Here is an 11,861-nt window from a genome sequence, read left to right on the forward strand (position 1 = left end):
GAGTGGATTGATTCAAGTGAACTCTAGGCGGGTATAGACAGATGCAATACATTTGTACTTTCGGAGCATTGTGAACAAGTTGTGTTCACACTAGATCCACTGTGGAGAGAAAATGATGAAAATGATCTGTCTAAACCGTGATGGCTCTATGTTGTTCAAGTTGCTCCAAAGAGCAAGCAAGTGTATAAATGATTGGACACTGAGGTTGAAGAGGTGATTCATGAACAAAATGCAGGGTCAACGGATGATATATGTTTGGATTTTGAGCTGGAGGTCAGTGGTGAGCATATTCCTGAACCTAGAGATGAAGTGCCAGATACTGAAGCTGATGCGGAGAGCGACAAGGAAGTCGGGTTTGATGACGAAGATGTAGAAGTACAGATTGAGATAGACATCTTTGGTGCATCAGATCTCATAGAATACGAGAGATTAACTAATGATTTTTGATAGGAACTCTTTTGTAAAACTCTTTTTATTAGTCTAGAATACACTCTAGATTCATTCATTTGTGTTGGCGGTTTGCTTATTTGTTATTTGTATTGATTAAGCATTTCTTCTGTAAACTAACGTATTTTGTGGGTGTTATTTGTGTATCTGTAGCCATGACCAAATGACGATGAGCCATATCCTAGATTAAGTTTTCCTGTCACTTCGACCGGCATGTCACCCAAGTAGATGGGTCTCTTTTTGGCACAGTTCACACCAGAGCAGATCACGATGGCATAGAACCTTTGGGCAGCAGGTTCCTCTAGACCTACTATGGCCGACCCTATGCCTAGGACTAGTGTGGTCCCTACATCGATCGACCCCACACCTCAGTCGAGTGTGGCTCCTATGCCTAGGACTAGTGTGCCCCCTATACCGACTGGTGGTTTGTCCTCGAGACGAGGTAGGCGTCGTTCTGGAGGGGATGGTTGTTGTGGTAGCTGTTCTATCGATGTGTCCAAACCACCAAGAGAGCATCCCCCACTCTCTTCATAAGATAGTTCATCGATTAGCACATCATTTACACCTTGGGGATCACACGAGCATGATCCTAGCAAGGTGTACAAGAGCAAGGATGGGGCTATTGTGGCGGATAGGGTCAAAAAGGCCATGCGATAGAGGATTCAACAGCTATGTACAGTTCAATTTGGTCACTCTGTGATGGAGGTTTGGGATAATCTCAACGATGAAAGAAAGAGTTACATCGTTGAGGCCATTCACAGAGAGTACAGGCCGGCGGAGGGGTACGATAAAGTCTTGAATGGCTGGATTTTGGGCATGGCGAAGGCCACAATGTCACACCATCGGTCAAAGGCAAGAGATAGGTACAATGTCAGCAATCCAAAGCCAGCATGGTTGGACGCAGAGGAGTGGGCGGGGATTGCACGAGAGAGACAAGACAATCTAGACAAATTTCAGCAGCAAAGAGATGCAGCCAGAGTACGTTTGGAGTCTGTTGGAGCGTCACATCTTGGGAGTGGAGGCTATGACACACTTTGACATGAGTTTGTAAGTATTATACGTATGCTTTGCATTTTTGAAAATATATATGAAATTTGAAGATTTATTTCATGATGAAACCATAATTTTGTGGGAAGTTTCCATGAAGCGTCTTCCCGACACGCCAAGAGGAGAAGATGGGTACAAGCATGGACTTGTGCCCCTTTTGACCCGGCTATAGGAGGAGGGAGAGGACGCCGACTAGGAGGCATTACCATGACGGTCTTCTTGACGCAGTCTTACTCAGTCATCTTCATACAGTCTTCTTTGTACATTCTTTTTTGTAGCTATGGTCTTTTTGGTATAGTCTTACTCATGATTGTTTGCGTGTACAGTTTTGTAGTGCTTATGTTTATGGTTTGCATTCTGTTTGTGATTATGATTTGTTTCGCAACTATGGTATGGCACAGAGGTTATGGTTATGGTTATGGTTATGGTATGGCACAGAGGTTTTGATCATGGTTTGGCAATCAAGTTATGATTATGGTTTTGCAATGATGGTATGGAAATCATGGTATTGTTAGGGTTTGACAATCAAGTTATGGTTATGGTTTTTAGTGATGGTATGGAAATCATGTGATAGTTATGGTTTGGCAATCAGATTGTGGTTGTGGTTATGGTTATGCCGTTGTGCCTATGGTTTGGGAGTTGACATTATGGTTATGCTTTTGAGAACTTGTCATGATTAAGCTTTTGATTTTGTGGTTTTGTTCTTTTTATAGTTTTGCTAATTTGTATACACCCGCTCTTTAGTGTCAACTTGTAGGTGTAGTGTGGCTTCTTGTGCACTCTTCCTTTGGGTAGAGAGGGCTTTTTTCTGTTGCTGCAGTACATGCAGCATCAGTTCCTAGCCCTTTCTGCCAAAAAAGAAAAATGCAGGTTTGGTCGTCAAAACAGAATTTGCTATATGCTCTGGTATAGGCCTCGAAACTACCATCGGTATCTATTAAATTTCGGCGCGTTTATAACTGCGCATATTTTGGCGGTTATAACTACGTATATTCCAAAGGTCAATTACCGATATGTATATCGACGCTGCAATATCGATGTTTATTACGATGCTGATTCCAATGTATTTTACTTATAAAACAAAGGTTGTCTCATCGGTATCTGCACAGATTTTTGCGCAACGTAAGGATGATCATGCAGACCACATTCCCAACGAGGCAATGTTTGAGCCCAAGATCGATGAAATGATCGAGACGATCATGGATTCAGAAAGGCTTATCTATGATGATATGAAAAATGAAGCCGATACATCATTGTATGATGGAGCACGTGTGTCTAGATTGAAGGCGCTCCTGGTTCTTCTCAACATGCAGGCAAAGTTTGGATGGAGTGACACTAGCATCACAACGCTTTTCAGGTGATCTATTACAATGTGTTTACTTTAATAAAAAACTCTAGATGTATAATGATCTGATAGATTACTTACACAAGTGTATCGCATTTATTTTGCTGTATAGATTGCTCAAAGAGAAAATACTACCAGCTGATAATGTGATGCTAGATTCTAGAGAGGAAGCAAGAAAGATCTTGCAAAACTTGGGGATGGATTACAATTCGATTCACGCTTCTCCTAACGACTGCATTCCTCTGAGAGGGGAATACATAGACATGGAGAAGTGTCTGAAATGTGATTCCGAGAGATATCGAGTCATAGCATGTATAATGAGATGACGTCTTTTTGTAACTATTGGAAAACCATGTATATTTTCTCAATAATGACAATGATGTTGTAACTATTAAATTTGCAAAGCTTAACAATCAAGTGATTTTGCCTATGATGTGTACAATTGTCATTGATTTACTTTCGTCAGTTTTGTATATTTATTCTGCAAACAATACTATGGATGATGGAGTTAATGGTTATATTGTCTTGTGGGTGACTACTTTGGGTCTATACCTTGCACTTTCTTTCAAAGGTGAATCTGGGATTATCTTGGATTCATTTAGGTTTACTCCATTATTGAAACATTCAATATGGTTGATGGGTGAATGCCCTGCCACAGAAATTTTTTTACTCTCGGGCTCGCTATAAGCATTGCTATATAAGGCTTTGCAACGTCGATATGAGCGTTGCTATAGGTAGCCTGTAATCATCACTATATAGCGACGCATATAGAGACGGTCTTACCGACTCCAAGGAGTATAAAAACCCCAATGTATTTCCGTCACTAAAAATGTCACAAGTGCACACAACCTCTTGTAGTGCCAAAAAGCAGGGTGTTTACCTTGCCTGCTGAGATAAAGAGAAAGGAAGATAGGTGCCGCTAGATCTGCAGACCAAGGAAATCCATTTCCATCCTATGGCAGCGAGGGACGAGGATGACACCACCAGCTATGAGTACGAGATTGAAACGGCCTATGATGAAGTCTATACAGATACAGAGGAAGAAGAAAGTGAGGATGATATTCTCAAGATTGATGATGACTTGTTTGGGGTCACTATGGAAGAACCTTCTATGAAAGAGGAGGTGCAAGCACAGGTGCATGCCATAGGTATTGAAGAGGTGATCAATATGCTAAGTGGAGACTTGACCAAGAAGGAGAAAGAAAGCTATGTCTAGTTGTGTGCATCCTTTTCGGACTTATTTGCAAAGGAGTATAAAGATTTGCAAGGATCCAATGGTGGTGAGCACAAAATAATCCTCAAGGAAGGATACAAGCCTCAGGTGCAAAAGCTAAGGAGATTGGGTGAAATTGAAAAGGAAGCCCTTTGGCAGGAGATCAATCAATTACTGGATGCAGGTATTATATACCCCATGAAGGAATCAAAGTGGGTTTCCCTGGTGATTATTACTCCTAAAAGAATAGGAGATGGCAGGTGTGTGTCACTTATAAGCCATTGAATGCTGCGACCAAGAGGAATCACTACATATTTCCGTTTCAGGACGAGATTTTGAATCAGGTGGCTGGCCATAAAAGTTAGTCCATTATGGATGGGTTTTCAGGTTACTTTCAAATAGGGATTTCTCTTGAAGACCAGCCAAAGACGACATTCATATCTCCATGGGGTTGCTTTGCATACTACTGGATGCCTTTTGGGCTGATAAATGCCTATGCTACCTTTCAAGTCTGGATGAACAAGGTTTTTGGTCCTTATCTGGGTAGCTTCGTTAGGGTTTTCATGGGGGACATTGAATGTTATAGCTCAAGGTTAGATCATTTGTCAAAGCTGCAACTGTGTTTTCAAAGGCTAGATGAACAGGGAGGTCAGTTGAACCCCAAGAAGTGCAGATTAGCATAACCGCAAGCATCATTGTTGGGCCATGTGGTGTCACAAAATGGGATTGAAGCGGATCTAGAAAAGGTCAAGGCTCTAGTCTTGATGGAGCCTCCTCCCATTGCATAGGCTTTGGTGTCGTTCGTGTAGAGGCTAAAGTACTTGTCGAGGTTTTTTTAGATGTCGTCGCAGTATATATACCCCCTTCAAAAGAGGGAGGGGCAAGTGTATGGTTTTGAATGGGATGAAGAGGCTCAATTATCTTTTGATAGGGTGAAATAAATCTTGTGCCAACTGCCTACAGTGTGTCCTCCCAATCATGAAGATTATTTTTATGTTGCCATGATGGTGGAGAGGGGGAATGGGGAACACACCTGACACACAAATAGCTACCCATATATAGCTCAAGGTATTCATAGCACCCCTATCCTCTCAGAAACACCTTCAACAAATTTTTTTTTTCACTAGCAGAGCCTCGCCTGCACTTCGCCCAATTCACACACAACCTGCATAGTTACTAGACAACGATCACACTGACCTTTCCTGCTTCTCGCACTTCCACAACTCAACACCTCTCTCTCTTTCTCTCTCACACACAAAAGAGGCCCAGGGGTGCACACGCTCACACACACCGGCACCACACGCCCTAGAGATGAGCAAAGAAGAAAGGGGGGAAGGGGGCAGAGACGACGCCAAAAATTTGACAATGATAGCTTCTTTACACACCATGTACAAAATCCATATGGCCTGCTCTAGGTCGCACCATGGCCATCACCAATCCGTATAGAGGGGCATACACATCCCTCGCCACTCAAATCTGTTGGCACACACCTCGATAGGAAAATTCACCTTTGGCTGCACTTCGACAACAGATTTTCCTCTTGGCAGCCCTCACTGGCTCCTTCTTCTGCAAGGCCCTCGCTCTTTTGAGCTACTTCACAGACAACGCGTGCCAGCTTCAGTTGCCAATTGCATGAATCTTCCTCCTCTTCTTCCACCAAACCCAAGGAGAAGAAAACCCCTCCTGCTCGAAAAAAACGTCGCTGCCCTTTTTTGGCCTGCTCAAAGGGCTAAGGCCATAGTGATGTGTTCCCTTTTTGCTAATGAAAAAGGAAGGTTATTTTTAAAAAATCCACAATTTTCTTATTGGTTGGAACAAGACAGAACATACTCATTACAAAGACATCTTACTGATTACAAAGGCAATTGAATCATGGAAACTTGCTTAATTGGCAGATAAGTTAATGGGCAGTGGGCATGGTAGGAACCCTCTGCAAAAAACGTGGTCTTTGAGAGTCGTGCAACATGAGGTGGTGTACTCATGGTTGTTCACCCAACCGAGCGTACTCTGATCTGTAACATTTTCAAAACCCCCCATAGGTTGTACATTTGCCTCATTGGAACTTACATTCATATTTCCACCACTGAAAAGAGGCAACAAAGTGTCATAAATATCATGTGAGCTTACATTACTGTCTTTAGTACATGACAACAAGGGCTGAACATAATCTTCCACAAACACTGTATCCCATAAAACTAGAATACGTTTTGTTTGCGGATGATACAACCTGTAACCTTTGCTTTCAGCATTATAACCAACACAAATACATTTGGAAGCCTTAACATCCAATTTTATGCGCTGTGTTTGTGGAACCAAAGCATATTCCAAACAACCAAAAACACGCATGTGCTCAATAGAAGTCTTTCTATCATGCCATGCTTCATATGGAGTAATAGACTGCAAAGCTTTTGTAGGACACCTGTTTAGTACATAAGTGGCACACATGATGGCTTCAAGCCAAAAAGAATGCGGCAAATCTTGACTTTTGATGATACATCGTGCCATTTCCGTAAGTGACCTGTTTTTCCTCTCAGCAACACCATTTTGAGAGGTGTATAAGGCACTGTACATTGGTGTTTTATCCCACGACTAGCCAGAAATGCATTGAATTCATGAGACATATACTCCTCCCGTCGATCGAAACAAAGGTTGCCCATAGTACATTTTGAGACATTTTCAGCCATAGCGAGAAATTGTTTGAAGCACATGCATGCATGGAGTAATCATCAATGAAAGTCACGAAGTAAAGGTAATTGCCCAAGGACAAAGTTGCATGGGCCCATAAACATCACTATGCGCAAGCTGCAACCTGCATGTGGCCCGAACTGAACCATCCTTTGGAGACTTAGAATGCTACATCTTACCCAAAATACAGCCTTCACAAACATGTTTGATAGGTGCTTCAAGAGGCGACAAAGAAGCAACCATATAAGATTCTGCAAACGCAGCAAACTCGCAAAATTCAGATGACCAAAACGTGCATGCCAAAGTTTTGCATCTGAAATAGCCCTTGAATCTGCAAATGCATTTGAAAAATTTTGTCCACACTTGTCATACAAAGTGAGCTTATACAGCCCACCGCACAGAAGCCCAGATGCAACGATTTCATCACCAAAATTGAGATCATGAACTGTACATGTGTCATCCACAAATTTGACTACAAGCCCAAGTCTAGCAAGTGCAGATACAGACAAAAGATTCTTCTTGATCCCAGGTACATAAAGTGCATCAACAAGTGTGAAAGAACTGCCATTAGCAGCAGTAAGCACAATCTTTCCAACTCCCTGAACTAGATAAGAGGCATTGTTGGCACAAGTGACTGAATTCCATGAGGGACAAACTCGAGAGAGGTGAACAATTCATGATGTGAGGTAATGTGCTTTGTAGCACCATTGTTGAAATACCACACATGTGAATTTGTAGCAACTGACATACATGCATCATGGACAACAGGATTGTAAGTGCACTCTGCACTAAAAGCCCATTTTGCATCAACATCAGCATTACAGTCTCCTTTTACAGAAGACTCAACAATGGCTGCATTTGTAGTGGAACCAGCATTTGCAGTGGAACCACCCTCTTTCTTCTTAGCCTCTTTGTCCTTTAACTTAGGACACTGCTTGATCAAGTAATCATTAGCTTTACAATAATGTAAACGCATCTTCTTTTTGCCCTTATCACCAAAATTGCCAAACGATGTACTGCCAGCAGAAGCATTGGGAACAGAAGTTTTGCCACTCGCAACAGAACCATAAGAAGTGGTTGCATTCCTGTTACCACTCTTTCTTTGAGAAGCAATAAAAGCATGTTCAATTGCACGCTATCTAGTCCTTTTTTTTGGAAAGTGACTCTTGCAACAGCAATGTGCATAATGCATCAAACTTGACAACTTCTGGATTTCCTTGGGTCATAAGTCTCCAAGTACTAGCAAAAGTCTGGTAAGAATCTGGTAAGGCATAAAGAATAGTCTGCACAAGGGAACTGCCTGAAATGACTTCACCTGCAGAAATAAGTTCCTCATTGATATCCTTGACACTAGCAAGGAAAGTGTCCATATCATCTTCCTCATGCATAATCTTTGACTCTAGCTCTTTATGCAGCAAAGAAATTTTAGCCTCATTGCGACTTGCATAAAGACCGGCTAGAATATCCCAAGCCTGTTTTGTAGATTTTGCTGAACGAATGTGAGGAACAATGGTGCACTTCACAGACAACGCTATCAATGCATGAGCGTGCACATCCTTTACATCCCAATGAGATTGTTCTACCGTAGGCAAAACAACTCTAATAGCAGCAATCCTTGCAGCAAGACCTGTAACATCCTCAACATCGCCTACATCCTCAGAACCAGGACGTACATCAATGCCCTGCACAATATTCCAGACGCCCTTTGACACAAGAACGTGTTGCATCATATAAGCCCACATAGGGTAATTGTCCGCATCCAACCTGTCCTCAGCAGCAGCAAACATTTTGAAGACATCTGTGTTGTTGTCAGTCATGGTAAATGCTGCACTTGATGTGAAGACTGTCTGAAAATAGGAGAAACGGAGTAGGAACAACACGTGCTATATAGCACAAACCATAGAAGATTGTAAGGCACCTGTTGTGCAAAAAACAGCACTGACATAAATTTTGCACAAAATGACAAAATTGCATGTGCAGACCTGCCTGTAGTGGAAACGAAGGCCGAGATGAGTCCAAATCAGAAATATTTGTCGACCTGCGAATGCTTGCCAAACCTCACTGAAATAAAAAAAAGTGAGCAGGCATGTGCTGGAGCAGCTAGCGACCAAGCCCCGGGAGGACGCAAGCTGCTCTGATACCAATTCTTGGAATTAGGGTTGCAGAGAAACACACACAGCTTGGAGAAGACAAAGGAAGCTCAAGGCACACAATAGAGAGTGTGTTACTTGGTGTGCAATGGAAGGATAGATAGCCCTAGAGTGATGGGCATATATACAATGCACGGGGGAAAAAACCTCCTAAAGAGGGAAAAAATGCCCCGACGGTCCTAGTGTGTTCACACACATCACTACCACATGTATATGGTAACATATTTACCACTTTCTTGTGGCTACAGTTTACATAATGCAAATAGTTGTCAACCACTTGCATGTGGTCCATAGTTCACAAGTGGTATAGCTTGCACTTCTGCCCACTAACCGCTCATATTTATCTTCTACAACAGCCCTAAGAAAAGCTGCTAAAACAATTTAAAATCAACTTATAATAAGACATCTTGCAAGGCACCCAACAAAGTGGTTGATTGAATAGAAAATCATGTTTCTACATTAGAAATTGATATTGAATTCCGCAATACAATGTCGGTTTTTTCCCCATTTTACAAAAAGAAGTCCTCATTATGAGTTACACTATCAAACTCATCATGGGTATTTACATAAATGATCACAGGTACAAAAATCTTAAGATTTATTTTGAGACCAGAGATTAGAAGGCGGCCTTTGATAACGTGTTTGTGGAGGTGGTGGAGGTAGCACTTTGCCTTTGCTGCTTGATAAATTTTCCCTCACAGATTGAGTAATTTGAAGAGTCTGCCACCCTCTTCTTCTAGCATCTGGTTTACAAGCAGTGAACAACTCCGATCGATTATCTGTATTCTTCCACGCATAGACAAATGGAAAAATTTCATGATGCATAAACCTCTCCCATTGGTCTTTCATCTGGTTCTCTAGAGAAGGCAAGATAACATAGGAGTCTTCGTCGTTCAAGCAGCACCTAGGATATTTGTCATCTAGCAAGAGGGTGTTATCTTTGTTGAAGTGCGGAAACTCATTCCAAAAAGTGCCCAAGACTAGAAAGGGCATCTATTCCCCTTGCTCATCAAGCCATGAGCTTCTACTGCATGCCTCCTTCGGAATCCACTCATTCAAGCACCTATGGGCCTGAGGCAAGCACAATTCTAACCTCTTTTCTAGGTCTCAGTAAGGGCTTGTGTTCCAGATGTACACTTCAACAATTTGGCTAGCCCCAAGAACAAACCACTCTGCAAAATGGTGCACATAGTGGTTCAGATTGTTGTCTTGCTTCACCTTTCGAAAGTGAAGCATGTCCACGTTAGGCAGGCTTGGTCCCTCTCTCTTTTTGTGAGTGACAATAAGCAGATCATTAATATTAATGATCAAGGCAGGCCTATTATCCTCCGAAAGGTGAGGGACACGAAATTGAGTTACTAGCGGTGTCTCCTGATCAAAGTGCCCCAGGTCTTCTTGAGTGCAATGCTGGTGCCCAACATTACCAATCACTTGTATTTTTACTACAATGCCCAAAAAACCACACCCAGTAATTTGTAGTGAAGATTGACACCATGAGACAAAAAATTTATCTTATATTCAAAATAAGTAAATAGCACAAAAAGCACACGGACCTTAAAGTTTCCAATGTGTGCGGGTTTTGGAGGGGTCTTGATTAGTACTTTTCTTTGAATCTGGATGATGCACTCCTTCCTCTTGCTATCACTTGCGTTTCTGCCTCAAGGTATTAGCAATTACTAGTAATGTCTCCACATCCTCTGCGTCCTCCACTTTATCCTCTATGATCACAATAAGTTTTAGGGGAAAAAAACCTTATTCTACTCGAAAAAAAATGAAACACTACATATATGCACTTCATTACCTTCCTGGTTGTCGGTTGAGACCTTGCTAGAATCATGTCCAATGGTTTCCTTGCCATGGTTCTCAACCACAAAGGGTTTAGCCTCGGGGTCCTACACTCTATCCCCACTTTTTACAACAGCCTTGCCATGCTGAAAACCCTCAGATAGCTCTATGTTGTTCTTGTCAAGTTCAAACAGTTCTATATTGTTCTCGTCAAGTCCAAGCAAACGAGAACTTTTGTCAGCATTGGTTTTTGCAAAGAAAAAAATCATGTTAAGGGACTTATCTCATGGACAAGTGGATTGAAGCTGAGTATAGTGAACCCACCCTCCGGCTCTGTGTACTCAATTTCGAGTGCTGAGCACTTGGAAATTTTTGGAATCTTTACTGTGCACAATGGGTGAGTGCACTCTACCATAGTGCCGCATAGAACTACAGAGCAAAATGGGTGATATTTGTGTTGACATTCCAGTGAGAAGAACCCTGCCATGTGGTTAGCTGAGAGGGGTTTCCCACATGCAACACAGTCACCCCCAATACACACAAACGGTTTCAAAATAGAGGCTTTAGTCGGCGCTGAGGGGACAATGATGCCTCTATCCTTTTTGGATATATTTGATGTATCCATAAATGCTCTTCAAGACGTCAAGGCTTCTAATTCAAATTCCAAAGCCATATTCCTTTCCTGCGAACCATAGCATAAACAACAGCGGAGAGTAAGATCATTTCATGCTTGAATGGACTTAACACTAGGTTGGTAACCTAACAGGACATAAAAGTGTCCTTTCAGGGTTTTGAAAAAAACCTCCAAAACCATAGTAGATCCACTCATTTTGTAAAATCCTTTCATGAGGTTATAGTTCAAGGCCTACTACACATGGGAAAAATAAGAAACTTGTAAATTTTCTCATCTTTTGGTCACACCAAGCCTCCAAAGTTGATGGACCAGTGCATTTTCATCAAAACAGTCATTTCTTACGTTTCGTTGCATAAAAATAAGATTAGGGATTTTTGTAGGACTTGATATAAATTCCCTAGTTAACTTCAATGGGTTGATGATCAGAACATATGATTGCTTCTCACTCACTATTTTTTTGCCAAAATAAATAGGTACAAAAAAGTTGAATTTTTACCATTCTGCAAACCTATCATCAAAGTTTCTATAGCCACGCTCAATACAAATAATATATGC

General features: G+C 41.7%; 1 pseudogene; it reads right to left on the bottom strand.

Moving 5' to 3' along the window:
- Window positions 1–9,994: 9,994 nt before the first annotated feature.
- On the bottom strand, window positions 9,995–10,941 carry LOC147438726 (uncharacterized; annotated as a pseudogene).
- Between the last annotated feature and the right edge of the window lie 920 nt (window positions 10,942–11,861).

Source organism: Adiantum capillus-veneris, chromosome 16 (genome assembly GCF_014529385.1).
Source record: "Adiantum capillus-veneris isolate H3 chromosome 16, ASM1452938v2, whole genome shotgun sequence".
Classification (NCBI taxonomy): Eukaryota; Viridiplantae; Streptophyta; class Polypodiopsida; order Polypodiales; family Pteridaceae; genus Adiantum; species Adiantum capillus-veneris.